Below are 13,461 nucleotides of genomic sequence, written 5' to 3'. Positions count from 1 at the left end.
TGTAGGGAGGAGATCAAACCGGGGACCTTGTGATTCCCAGCAGACGGCTTGCTGCTCTACCTACTTAGCTACTGCTGCTCATAACAAGGATTTCAACTGGATGATCTAAATCCAGGGGCGGACTGGGACCAAAATTCAGCCCTGGCATTTTGGTCCAAACCGGCCCACAACCCCCCGGCCCGTTTTTGATTTAGACTCTCAGACGCAAAACGTATTAATATTTTGAATGAGATTTTGTCCACAAAACCATGCTGTATTGATGTTGATAAAACGGAGAGATAACAGGCAAACGTCGATCAATAACAATTGTTCTACACTCTCAATTGTGGAGACTTCTTGTAAATTAAGTAATGCAGATGTTTAACAATAATTTAACTCTTGAGAGCTTTCAAGAAAGATCTATAAGGGTCCATTTGGTTACCAACTCTTCCATCATTTAGCCCCCTGGAAACTCCCTGGGGTTCCAGGGGGTTTCCAGGACCACTGCTGGGGAACCACTGATTAAGGTGTCATTCCTCTCGATAAATTATTTCAGCAATGGCTATAGTTGCACTGTTCAGTTCTGGATAATTGACTGATCAGGAGAGTTTCCACCAGCTTCTACAACATTGGTTCTTAAAGTGAACCAATGGGTCCTTGTGGGGGGGGGGGGGGGGTCCAGGGGGTCCCCCAGATACATTTGTTAATAGGCTACACCACGATCATTTAAACCACTTTATCCACATTTTATACTTTGGCTATTCAAAAATAGCAGATATACAAGCTCACAGCGAGGCACGAAGAATGGGGGTCAGATGGGGGTCCGCGGCCAAATATATATTTTTATATATATATATATATATATATATATATATATATATATATATATATATATATATATATATATATATCAATTTGGGGGCTCTTGGCAGCTGCATGCATGGAAAAGTTTGAGAAGCACTGTTCTACAAGACATCTAGATCTGTTTGGTTGAACCTTGTCCTTAAACTGAACATCTACACTGTCTGGCATTTTGTAGAAGTCAGTTGTGTAAAAGGTAAAGGGCATTTCAACACCCACGCAACTGCCTGGATCGACAGAGTCTCTCCTCAAGTGAATAGATGTGTTTTCTACTAGTTGCGTAGGCAAGGCAATTTTATTTGTATAGTTTCAACAACAACATAGCATTTTACAGATACAGTTACAGTGCAGAAGAGAAAGAAAGGGGTGAAATAAAGAAAAGTAACTCAATCAAAGGCAGCAGCAAACAGAAAGGCCTTTAGTTGTGTTTTTAAACAAAATAAGGATCTGCTATTTTTGAGTAGCCAAAGTATAAAATAATGGTCTAAGTGGTTACACAGACTTTCAGCAGCGGGGCATTAACCCATTAAGACCTGGAACGCATCTGTGTCACTTTAGATTTCTTTGGCTATTCAAAAATAGCAGATATACAAGCTCATAGCGCGGCACCGAGTGCTGCTCTATGAGCTTGTAGATCTGCTATTTTTGAAAAATCGTGAACAAATATTTTTTATATATAAAAAAAATAAACTGTTAGGATTTAGAAAACATTTTAAGAATCGGACTCAGGCCTTAATGGGTGGGGGGGCAGCTGCCCCGCGTTGCCCAGCTCTGGCTACGCTTCTGATGTACACTGACAGAGTGCTCAGCGCTCAGCTGACATTTGCTCAGAAACATGAAGGAGTTGTGTTTGTCCTCCTAAACACATATTTGACCCCTGGTCCCTGGATCTACTCTGTAACCACGTACTATAGTAAAACAGACCTGAGTTGTTCGTGCATTCTTCTTTCCCTCTACTGTACATCAATCTACAGCTGATCTTGTAGATCGGTTATTTTCTGCAAATGTCGTCCCACCCCCCTCTCTCAGAACTTGTTGGGCCCTGCATGTTCAGGAGGTGGTACTGCTAACCCTGAGTTCTGGGAACCCAGAAAGCCCACATTGTGAGCTTGTAGCTATAGTTTTTTTTTTTATGACGTACCTCCCTCTTCAGGGGTGGTTCTTCTTGTTAAACCTTGAAACCTAAACAAACAAAACAAAAAAAACATCACATAACTTCACAGGTTCTGGAAAGTTTGAGGTTATATAAAAGGTTCTGGCATTTTGTTTCACTTTCTTAGTTGAAAAGACGGAGCCATTTGTCTGTGTTGAGAGTTCTGTATATGAATCCTAATTAGCTTAGTTTGTCTCTGGAAGTGACACTTTGTTCCAGCTCTCTCTCTCTCTCTCTCTCTCTCTCTCTCTCTCTCTGTGTGTGTGTGTGTGTGTGTGTGTGTGTGTGTGTGTGTATGTGTGTGCGTGTGCGTGTGCGTGTGCGTGTGCGTGTGCGTGTGCGTGTGCGTGTGCGTGTGCGTGTGCGTGTGTGTGTGTGTGCGCGTGCGTGCGCGTGTGTGCCTGTGTGTTGTGTGCTGATATCTCCGCTCTTCCTGCCTTTATCAGCATGTGCTACGGTGGGAGACGAGGTTCAGACGTCTGTTTTGTTGCCGTATAATTACTCAAAGTGTTTATCAATCGTGGCCGTGTGGGTCACACAGTAGTAATGGATTTTATTCACACCCAGTCTTGACATCAAATTAATACGCCTTTCAAAGCGCTACGCGCAGAGAATGTGATATTATTCGTAGCAGTATCTATCACACTGCACATGCAGATGAATATTATTCCAATGACCTTGTTGAGCAGGCCGGTCTCAAAGATGGAAACTGTTTTTATAGTGGGGATCAGGGCAGGAATTTCAAGGAGGACACGAAGGCCATTGCTGTCGTTGCCAATCATTTTGCCCCTCAAAGAATGGCATGCCCTGAGGCTACAGTGGCCTTAATGCCCCCAGCTGACTGTACCACTTTCTCCTCTCTTTCTTGTCATGTACTGTAGACACCAGTGTTGCTTTCTTGTCATGTAGACACCAGTGTCTCTCTCTTGTCATGTAGACACCAGTGTCTCTTTCTTGTCATGTAGACACCAGTGTCTCTTTCTTGTCATGTAGACACCAGTGTCTCTTTCTTGTCATGTAGACACCAGTGTCTCTTTCTTGTCATGTAGATAGACACCAGTGTCTTTAAACCAATCCAGTAACTTTGATTGGTGCAGGGCTGAGCATGGATCAGATTGTAAATACCATAATTTACTTATTTCACTGCAGATAGTCTACAATTTAAAATCATCCTTAACCCTTAACTTCAATTCATTCTTTCAATGCGACTGAAATCTTGTTTTATTTGATGGCCTTCCTGCCCTGGCATTTGGCCTTTGTGCCCTCAAAAAATGGACAACACCAAAGGCCAAGTGGCTTTGCCCCTAAAATGACGAAATTCCAGGCCTGGTAGGGATGCACCGATGTTACATTCCTGGCCGTTACCGATAATTGGTGTCAACTTTGCTGTTATGGTCGATAACCGATATTTACCGATGTCCAATATCTGTATAAAAACAAGTTCAAAGTTTGTCCTTTCTGGAAAACACTGAATTTGAAGAAGCAATGCCTCTTTATTCCAAAACTAGGAAATGTTGGCCAACATAAACAGCTTAAATGTGGTATTATTTATTTAAAAATGTTCCAACTTGTTGACCTTTTTTAAAGCTTCCCCAGAAAACACTGATCACTTTTTTTCTTAGTTGTTTCTATGACGTACAGTACCTCCCTCTTCAGGGGTGGGTGGTTCTCCAAAGTTTGTATCCCTGGCAGAATGTCAGAATGTCTTCCCCCTCAATACAATAATATCAAACATTGTACAGATTGTATATTATCTGCTATTTTCAGATGGGGGTCCACGGCCAAAATACATATCATTTTGGGGGTCCTTGACACGAAAAAAATTGAGAACCGACCGCCATACAGCATGCATTATATTGCAGCAGGAACACATTGTGACAGGGATGATAAGTACTGTACAAATTGGCTCAACAACACACATTTTGTTTCACATAATGGGGTCAAGTGAGTGCATTTTGAATCGGCGCCACGCGGTAAACAAGCAACCAAACAACCAACAGGTGTTTGTGTACACAAACAACAGGTGTTATCAATCAACCCTACTGCCAAAAACACTGAGCGCCGCTCTGGCAACACCCGCTGTGAGCGTTGTAATTGTTGTTCCTGTCAGGAGGAGATTATTAATTTTTCATAGGAACGAACACAAACTGAGATGGAGGAGGCTCCGTGTTGTTATTGAAAGTGTTGAAACAGGACCGTTTGAGAGTCAATATTGGATGAAACTCTCTGCTTCTGTGTTTGTTGTCTCTCTCTCTCTCTCTCTCTCTCTCTCTCTCTCTCTCTCTCTCTCTCTCTCTCTCTCTCTCTCTCTCTCTCTCTCTCTCTCTCTCGCTCTCGTTTACACTCTCCCTCTCTGGTAGAATCAAAGACATGTCATTTTGATGAGCTAGCATCCTTATTCCTCTGGGCGTGTCACAATAGATGAACATTCGGCCAAAATAGGCGATCATTAAGCGAAAATAGGCAATATCTACTATAGAGGGTTTTGGCATGAAAGGCACAAAAGCACAAAGTTATGTGTCTGTGTGTGTGTGTGTGTGTGTGTGTGTGTGTGTGTGTGTGTGTGTGTGTGTGTGTGCGCGCGCACGTGTGTGGGATTAGACATTTTAGAGGTTAGGTTTAAGGATTAGAGATAAAGTTGTGCCTGATTTTACACTTTATTGGGCGCTTGTGTTGTGCACCGAAAAATAGCCGATCTACGAGCTTGTAGATCTGATTTTTTTCTGCTTTATAGGCTTACGGTTAAAAAAAATGGCAACATTTATTAAAAATAGCATTAATAAAATCGCTGTCCAAAAAATGTTGATGACCTTGTAATACAAACGTGGACGTGTGTGTGTGTGTGTGTGTGTGTGTGTGTGTGTGTGTGTGTGTGTGTGTGTGTGTGTGTGTGTATGTTAGCTAATACACTAGATGTTGTTGTTGATGAGGACAGTACAGAAGTGACCATTTTGGAAGTGGCATGTACATTTGACCACAGTCTGGAAGAGGCATTCTTCAACCAAGGTGCTAAAGTACCAGTGCCTTAAGGATGCTATTCTACAGCTTGGTTACAAATGTAAACTGCTTGTGTTCATATATTTGGAAGCCTCTGTAATGTCCATACATTAGTTGTGAGAGGCTTGCAGATTGCAGGAATGCTCAAGCCAAGAGCTGATATAAGGCATAGGCAAAATTCTGTTCAGTGTCTGTGATAATTGGCAGTTGCCATATATGGAGGAGGCGATGCTTCCTGTATCCGTGATCTATATCTTGAAACACTTGTTGTTGAGTTTTACCAAGTTTGTGCATCTACTATTGTTTGTGTTCAAGAATTTCTCTTTACATGTGAACGCAAATAAAGATGTTAAATGTGTGTGTGTGTGTGTGTGTGTGTGTGTGTGTGTGTGTGTGTGTGTGTGTGTGTGTGTGTGTGTGCCAGGTCCAGAACGTCAGTCAGTCCATGGAGGTGGTAGACCTGCGGACGTCCAGAGACCTGCAGTATGTCAGGGACTCTGAGCCCCTGCTCAGAGGGGTGGACGGACGCATACAGACCTACGCCTCCAACCCCCGCGCTCGGACACCTAAAGGCCTGCAGGTACATAATGCACACACACGCACGCAGTGATGGAAGAAGTACTCACATGTTTTACTTAAGTAAAAGTATCAATTTCCCTATTGTAGAAATACTCTGTACAAGTCCGGTATGTACTTGAGTAAAATATATTGGTGTCAAAATATACTTAAGGAACTAAAAGTAAAGGTACTCATTATGCAGAATATCCCATTTCCCAAGTTTTCAAATGTATAAAAATCCTTTGAAAATAGCAGATCTACAAGTTCGCAACGCGTCGCAAAGCTGTGCGTTGTGAGCTTGTAGACATGCTATTTTCAAATTGCCAAAGTATAAATGATGTACAGGTCTGAAGTGGTTATTATGACGTAAGCTGCAGTAAGGTACTTACTATGGGATATCATCGCCCCCTGGCGATTGCACAGAGCACAACAGGACTCCCGAATTCCAATTCCTATTGGATAGGGTCGTGTGACGCAAAACACCTGCGACCGGTTGTGGTATAAATACCACTGCGTCACATGGACTCGCCCTCTTCTTCCACTCTGCTTACGCGACTGCGCACGGAGCCGAACTAGCACTACGGAGAAACTTGACGAAATCCAACACAACCCAAAGCGAGGGCACTACCGTGCTACTCTTTCGTAAAAACAGTTTCAGTTTTATATTAACTCTCCCGAGTTCCTTCAACTTTATTATTACTTTCTTTCCTATCCTCTCCGTTTTCTCGCCACGAGGCGCACGGCTAAAGCTAAGCTAACGCTAAAGTCTAAACAAAGAAGCTAGGCTAGGTCGCTACCTAGCCTTTTGTTTTGTTGCCTCGTGCTCGACGGAGAAGGGAAGAATGGAGGCGCCTCGTCCATGCGCCATGCGGGGGTGCGATTAGCTCGTCGCTGCGGACGACGACCACCGCCTCTGCCTGTCCTGCTTGGGGCCTAACCACGCCTGGCTCGCCCGTAACCGAGACGGAGACGAACACGGGTGCGACCCCTGCAGGAGCTTCTCTGAGGCCCAGCTGGAGGGACGCCTGGCCAGGGCCACCTCGCTAGCTGCCTCAGCTAACGGCTGTGCTAGCCGCGAGGCGCCGCCCGCCAAAGCACCAAGGGCGCCGGCGGCTAGCACTAGCCTGGGGGCCATGGGCCCTCCTCTCTACTCTGCCCCACGTTCCAGTGGAGCCATCAGCAAGGTCCGGAATGAGGAGGCCTTAAGGACCACATCCTCATCTCCGGACCCAGACGCCGCTGTCGAGGCCATCGGGCCGTCCCAAGACAGCGACAACCTCGTCTTCTCCCCCACCACCTCCATCGCCGCCTGGGGAGACACTGCCACTCTGGACTGCAGTGACTTCGAAGGCGACGCAGAGGAGGACGACGCCCTCATCGTGGTGGCGGACGAGGAGGGGGATGTAGGCCTCACATCCTACCAACAGTCACAGGAGGTAACGATGACCAGCCCGGGTCCTCCTGTGCCTTCACAAGAGACGGCGGAAACCCCGGAGATTCCTAGCCAGGCGAGGATATCCGAGGAGGCCGTCTCCGTCGTGCTCAAAAGGGCTATCGCCAGATGCGGCCTGGCGCTGCCCATGGAGCCAGCGAAGCTGTCCGTCGGGGTCCCCATACCGGGGTTCCAAGGTCTGACACCCCTCCCCCCTCGAGCAATCAAGTCCAAGTTGCTTCCAGAAGCCTGCGGCATCAGGGACGCGGTGCAGTTCTCCTGGGCGGAAAAGAGCCGGACAGACTGGGGTTTGTCTCCGACATCCTGACTGGGGCCGACCTGGGGGTCGCGGGCCTCCCGCCGATGGACAGAGACCTCGCCGCTGCCATCGAGAGGGCCAAGACGGGGTCGGTGAGACTGAGCCAAGGGAGTGGCCCTGTCCCACCGCCACACACGCTGCTCTCTACAAGGCCTCTGCAACGGCTGTCAAGGCCTTGAACGTGGGGTCGCTGCTCCAGGGCTCGGCCGCGGCGAAGCTTAAAGAGCGGATAGCCCGGCCCCTGCTGGACTCAGACACAGCGGCGGATGTGCACTCCGCCTCACTCGACGATGCAGTGGAGCTCGCGAGGCTGGTCCAGCTCGCGATTCTCTGTTCCTGCAACGCGCTGATGTGGACGGACCGAGCCATGGCTCTCACGGCGGACCTGGAGAGACTCCAGTGGCTCGACCTCGCCGCTGGGTGCAAGGCCATACTGACTACGGGTCTCAGAGGCCTACCACTCAATGCCGGCAACCTGTTTGACACCGCAGCCGACCTGATCACCAGGACCAAGGCAGCGGAGAAACAGCTCGAGGAGACAGCCGCAGGCCTCCTCTCACTACCCGCCGCTCCCACTGTGGCTAGGCCGCAACAGCAGGGAGCTGCGGGTGGCAAGCGCGCCTCTGGACGCAAGCGTGGCGCGTCTAAGGCATCCAGCACCAGAGCCAGCTCCTGGGAGCGCCCTCAAGGCTCCTTCGGTGCTCAGGATGTCAGGCGCAAGGATGAGAAACGCGCTCCACCTTCTCCACCCTCACCTAGGCCCCAACGCAAGGACAGCGGGCCTAGTCGCAGGGGGAGGCAGACGAAGTGACACTCATCGCCCGGTTTTATCGGGCCCCCAGCTGATCACCCCGTCACGGCCTCTTGGCCGGCATCATGCGGAGTCAGCTTCCTACTTGGGGAAAAGAACTGGCGCTTTTCTTGCCCAACCGGACGGAGTCGAGGACCAGTCCACCGGTGCAAAGAGACTAAAAAAGACGCTAAAGACAATGAATGCGGTTCAAAGTCATGTGTGTCTTTTATCACAAGTGATGAGTGTACAAAATGTGCTTCCTGTGTGTGGAATAAATCTATTGCCAAAATCACAAATGCCCATTTTTTCCCATGCCATGAAAAGTCAAGACAGCATGTTTCCCGGTGGGAAACACTGTCCTCTGCAAACATTCATGAGCCCTCAGTGTTCGCTATGTCCCCTATCCAGTCAGGACGACATCCCAAACACTGTAGGGACAGATCCTGTGCATGCTGTAAACATGATGAATCAAACGCAGGTAGAGAAACCTTTGCTAATGAATCAAATGTCTCAAATGCTTTGTGTAAAAAGGGGGTTCTCTGTAGACAAAACTTTAATTCCATCTGCGCCACTGCAGTACCTTCTTCCGTCCGGCAGAGGACGGCAAAACGCCTCTGGGGCTCGGAAGAAGCACAAAATGGCCGCCTCTCTCAGCCGCCCCAAAATGGCGAAGCTCCCCAGGGGGAACAATAGTTTCGCTCCGGGTAGAAACACCACACGAAAGGTCCGTTCCCCTCGACCTCACCAACATGGCGGACGAGGTGTGACTGAACTCACATCAGCGAGCCCCGGTGTTACTCCATCAGCACTCCCCGAGGGGAGTTGCGTTCCGGGTAGGTACAACACCGCGACATGGTTCCGATGTTACGTCACGCAGAGCGACAGCGTCTCACGTTCCCATGGGAACGGACGCTCGCTCTGTGACGAGACCGACATTAGCCCAGCTAGCGCTAACAAGCAATGCTACAGGGCGGATGTCGACGGTGTGTGGGATTCCCCGTCTACGTCACAGGCTTCCCCCACTGTCAAACGGTCAGAACCCGACGGGGCAGATGACGTCAGCAGCCCCCACCTTCCCCTTGAAACATTTTCCAAATGGAAAGCTTGCGAACCGAATCCTTGGGTACTACGTACCGTGCTAAAAGGATACAGGTTGCAATTCTCGAGCATACCTCCACTAACAACCAAAGTAGTGTTCTCCCGAGCGTCAGGCCAAGCGGCCATAACGCTGAGGGAAGAGGTTCTGGCTCTCCTGAGCAAGGGTGCACAAGGGTGCAATCAGGGAATTATCTCCGGATCAGAACCGACTGGGTTTTTATTCTGAGTACTTCCTGGTGAAAAAGAAAGGGGGGGGGGGGGGCGTAAGACCTATTCTGAACCTCAAGGGTTTGAACAGATTTCTGAAGGTCTTCAACTTTCGAATGCTCACAACGGCGACGTTGTTGCAAACGATACGTCAAGGAGATTGGTGGACGAGTATAGACCTCAAGGATGCCTACTTTCACGTCCCAATCTACCCGCCGCACCGCAAGTTCCTGCGCTTTGGCTACGAAGGCAAGGTGTACGAGTACACGGTGCTCCCTTTTGGCATGTCACTGAGCCCCCGGGTGTTCGTGAAATGCACAGAGGCGGCGATAGCTCCGCTGCGTCGGCAGGGTCTGCGTCTGGCGACGTACATAGACGATTGGCTGCTGGCAGCGGAGTCGAGGGAAGAGGTAGCGCGGCACACGGAGGTGGCCATTGCGCACCTGCAGTCCCTGGGGTTCACAATCAACACTCAGAAGAGTGTTTTGATTCCATCCCAACAAACCACCTTCGTGGGGATATCCTTGGATTCCACCACGATGGTGGCGCGCCTGTCCCAGGACAGGATAGCGAGCTTCTTGGCATGTGTGCGCTTCATGCGCCTGGGGCACAAGGTCACGTACAGAACATGCATGCAAGCCGCGGGCTCCAGCTGGGCAGATTCTACATGAGACCTTTCCAGAGATGGATGCGGTCTCTGAGGATACCGCACTCCATGGGCTCTCGGAAGGTGGTAGTGTCACCACGCTGTGTAATGTCACTCCAACCGTGGACACAGGCGACCTTCTTGTCCGAAGGGGTCAAGATAGGCGCTGTAGTGTCCTGGAAGGTGATCACCACGGACGCCAGCCTCTCAGGTTGGGGGGCTGTCCACGAAGGCTACTCAGCCTGGGGGTTGTGGGACTCCTCCCAGAGGAGAGCCCACATCAACTACCTGGAGCTGCTGGGGGTCTTCCTCGCTATCAAACATTTCGAGAGCCACATCGTGGGGTGTCATGTCCTGGTCAGAACGGACAATACCACAACGATGTTTTATGTCAACAAACAAGGAGGCTTGGGTTCCCTTGTGTTGGACAGGCTAGCACGCGAGCTGACGCTCTGGAGCGTGCAACGCTTGGCACAGCTGCGCGCCACCCACGTGCCGGGCCACCTGAACAGCGGGCGGACCTGCTGTCCAGAGGGGGGCTCCGGTACGAGGATTGGTCGCTGTGCCAGAGGGCCGTGGATCTGATCTGGGCCCGGTTCGGCCGGGCTCAGGTCAATCTGTTTGCGTCCAGAGAGAACGCGAAGTGCTCGCGGTTCTTCTCGATCAGGGCCAAGGACCAGTCCTTGGGAGTAGACGCTCTGGCGCACGAGTGGCCGAGCGGTCTACTTTTTGCCTTTCCGCCCCTGGGTCTGATCCGTCCGACAGTGGAGAGGATCAGGACCCAAGGTGGGATGGTTCTGCTGGTAGCGCCAGCATGGGGCACGTGGAGGACGGAGATCTCTCCCCTCCTCTACGACGAGCCGTGGCCTCTCCCCCTGTTCAGAGACCTTCTGAGACAAGGCGGAGACAAGGTTTTCCACGAGAACCGCCAGACTCTGGATCTGTGGGTTTACCCCGTGAGAGGTCGAGTCTGACCTCGCAAGGCCTGCCCCCTGCTGTGGTAGCCACTATACAGGGGGCTAGGGCAGATTCTACCAAACGTCAGTACGACGTTAGGTGGAATATGTTTGAGACCTGGTGCCTGGAGCAATCACCTCTGGTGGTGGCTTTTCAGGCCCCTGTGAAAAGCAGTCTGGTCTACCTGCAGGACAGGTTGGACCATGATTTGGCCTTCTCCATCATCAAGGTGTACCTGGCAGCCATCTCCGCTTGCCACGATGGGTTCGATGGCCAGTCGGTGGGCGCGCACTGGCTGGTGCGACGGTTCATGACCGGCGCCAAGCGTGCTAGGCCAGTGAACAGACCAATGTTCCCTAAGTGGGACCTGACTGTGGTGCTGAACGCACTGTGTCGGCCCCCCTTTGAGCCTCTTGAAACATTAGATCTGAAGATCGTGAGTTTCAAAACGGTGCTCCTGGTGGCCCTTTGTACGGCAAAACGCGTTGGTGACATGCAAGCGCTCTCTGTGAGCGAGGACTGCATGTGGTTTTCAGACGACGGCAAGAGGGTTTTGTTGAAACCCAACTTGACGTTTGTGTTTGTGTCTGGGGGCATGTTCTCTCTCCCTGTCTGGCTGGCATTCTTGGCCTTCGTAGTGAGGTAAACACAGACATGCCTGGGGGCATGTGGTTTCCTCCTACGTGTGGGCAGCGGCCGGTTCAGGTCAGGGATTGCGAGGCATGCCTGGGGGCATGTTCTCTCTCCCTGCCTGGCTGGCCTTTTCAGCCTTCAAGGTTAGGTAAACACAGACATGCCTGGTGGCATGTGGTTTCCTCCTGCTTGTAGGCAGCAGCCGGTTTGGGGTAGGGAATGCGAGTCATGCCTGGGGGCATGTTTCTCTCTCCCTGCCTGGCTGGCCTTCCAAGCCCTCTCTAGACCTAGGCATGGTCTGGGAGGAGGAGGCCTTGGTTTCTCTGTCACAGGGCCGGTCAGGCCAGGGTCTGTCCGGGCTGGTGACTAGGGACAGGACTTATGTCTGTCAAGGTCTTGCCATAAATCCTTTTGCATCCTGACCCGAAGGGTCTGGGTTGCCTGGGGGCCATGGTCTTGCCGAAGGCAGGACCTGCGGCCTTGGGCAAGCATTTGGGTAGGGTTGGTTAAACATGGGCTCCCCCGGGGGACGTTTATGTGTCCCATAGTAAGTACCTTACTGCAGCTTACGTCATAATAACCCAGGGTTACGTATGTAACCCCGGTTTTATTAGTAACGTAAGTAAGGTACTTACGTTTTTAACCCCCTCTGTGCGCAGTGTGGCATGCAGAGTGGAAGGTTTCAGAGGGCGAGTCCATGTGACGCAGTGGTATTTATACCACAACCGGTCGCCGGTGTTTTGCGTCACATGACCCTATCCAATAGGAATTGGAATTTGGGAGTCCTGTTGTGCTCTGTGCAAACGCCAGGGGACGATGATATCCCATAGTAAGTACCTTACTTACGTTACTAATAAAACCGGGGTTACATACGTAACCCTGGGTTTCGTAATAATAATCAAAATCTACAAAGTAACTAGTAACAAAAGTTTTCAAATAATTGTAGTGGAGTAAAAAGTATAATATTTGCCTTTGAGATGTAGTGGAGTAGAAGTAAGATAATTGAAAATTGGAAACACTCCAGTAAAGTAAAAATTCCTCAAAATTGTACTTAAGTACAGTACTTGAGTATATGTACTTAGTTACTTTCCACCACTGCGCGCACGCACACGCACACACATGTGTGTGTGTGTGTGTGTAAGTACAAGGAGGACACTTGAGCTTTAGAACAGCATATACTGCGACAGTTATGAAAAAGAAAAGGACTTAATTTTGTCATTGTAATAATAGTATAGCCAATATTCTAGGCTTAGATGTGCGAGACAGGCTGCACGCCCCGAACCTCCAGTAGTAATACAAGCTCAGGCGCACGTGCACGCACACACACACACACACACACACACACACACACACACACACACACACACACACACACACACACACACACACACACACACACACACACTAACACACACACACACACACACACACACACACACACACACACACACACACACACACACACATATTTTAACCATTTATTTATGTCCACACAAAGGAGAGTATACAAGGACACAAATATTAAAGGTGCAGTAAGATTACATCACAAAATCATGGAATACGTCTTCATGATACAATAAGCATGTCACTCAGTACTCTATGGGTATAAGTAACAGTGTCTCCGCCATATGTGGTGGCTGCCAATTATAGCAGAGACAGAACAATACTTTGCCAGCCTTTTTGCCTCCTTTTTGGGCATCCCAAGTTGTTGGAACCCTCTAACAACCAGTCTGTGGGTATGTCCTAGGCTGCCAAATATAAAAATATATATAGTCTGCACCTATAGCCCAGCTCTGAGATGGTATGTAGAAGTTGTTGGTATTTAATG

The 13,461-nt window shown here is 49.6% G+C and overlaps 1 pseudogene across 1 annotated transcript in view; it reads left to right on the top strand.

The window, feature by feature from the left end:
* Positions 1–13,461, top strand: part of LOC308106209 (noelin-2-like) — a 56,757-nt pseudogene that overhangs the window by 18,877 nt on the left and 24,419 nt on the right. Inside the window, exon 3 of the transcript in view lies at positions 5,415–5,570. The product of the transcript in view is annotated as a noelin-2-like (transcript). The remainder of the gene's footprint in view (positions 1–5,414; positions 5,571–13,461) is intronic.

This window comes from Gymnoscopelus braueri (assembly GCF_963280865.1).
Source record: "Gymnoscopelus braueri genome assembly, chromosome: 2".
Lineage (NCBI taxonomy): Eukaryota > Metazoa > Chordata > Actinopteri > Myctophiformes > Myctophidae > Gymnoscopelus > Gymnoscopelus braueri.
This window is presented reverse-complemented; position numbering and strand designations above follow the sequence as displayed.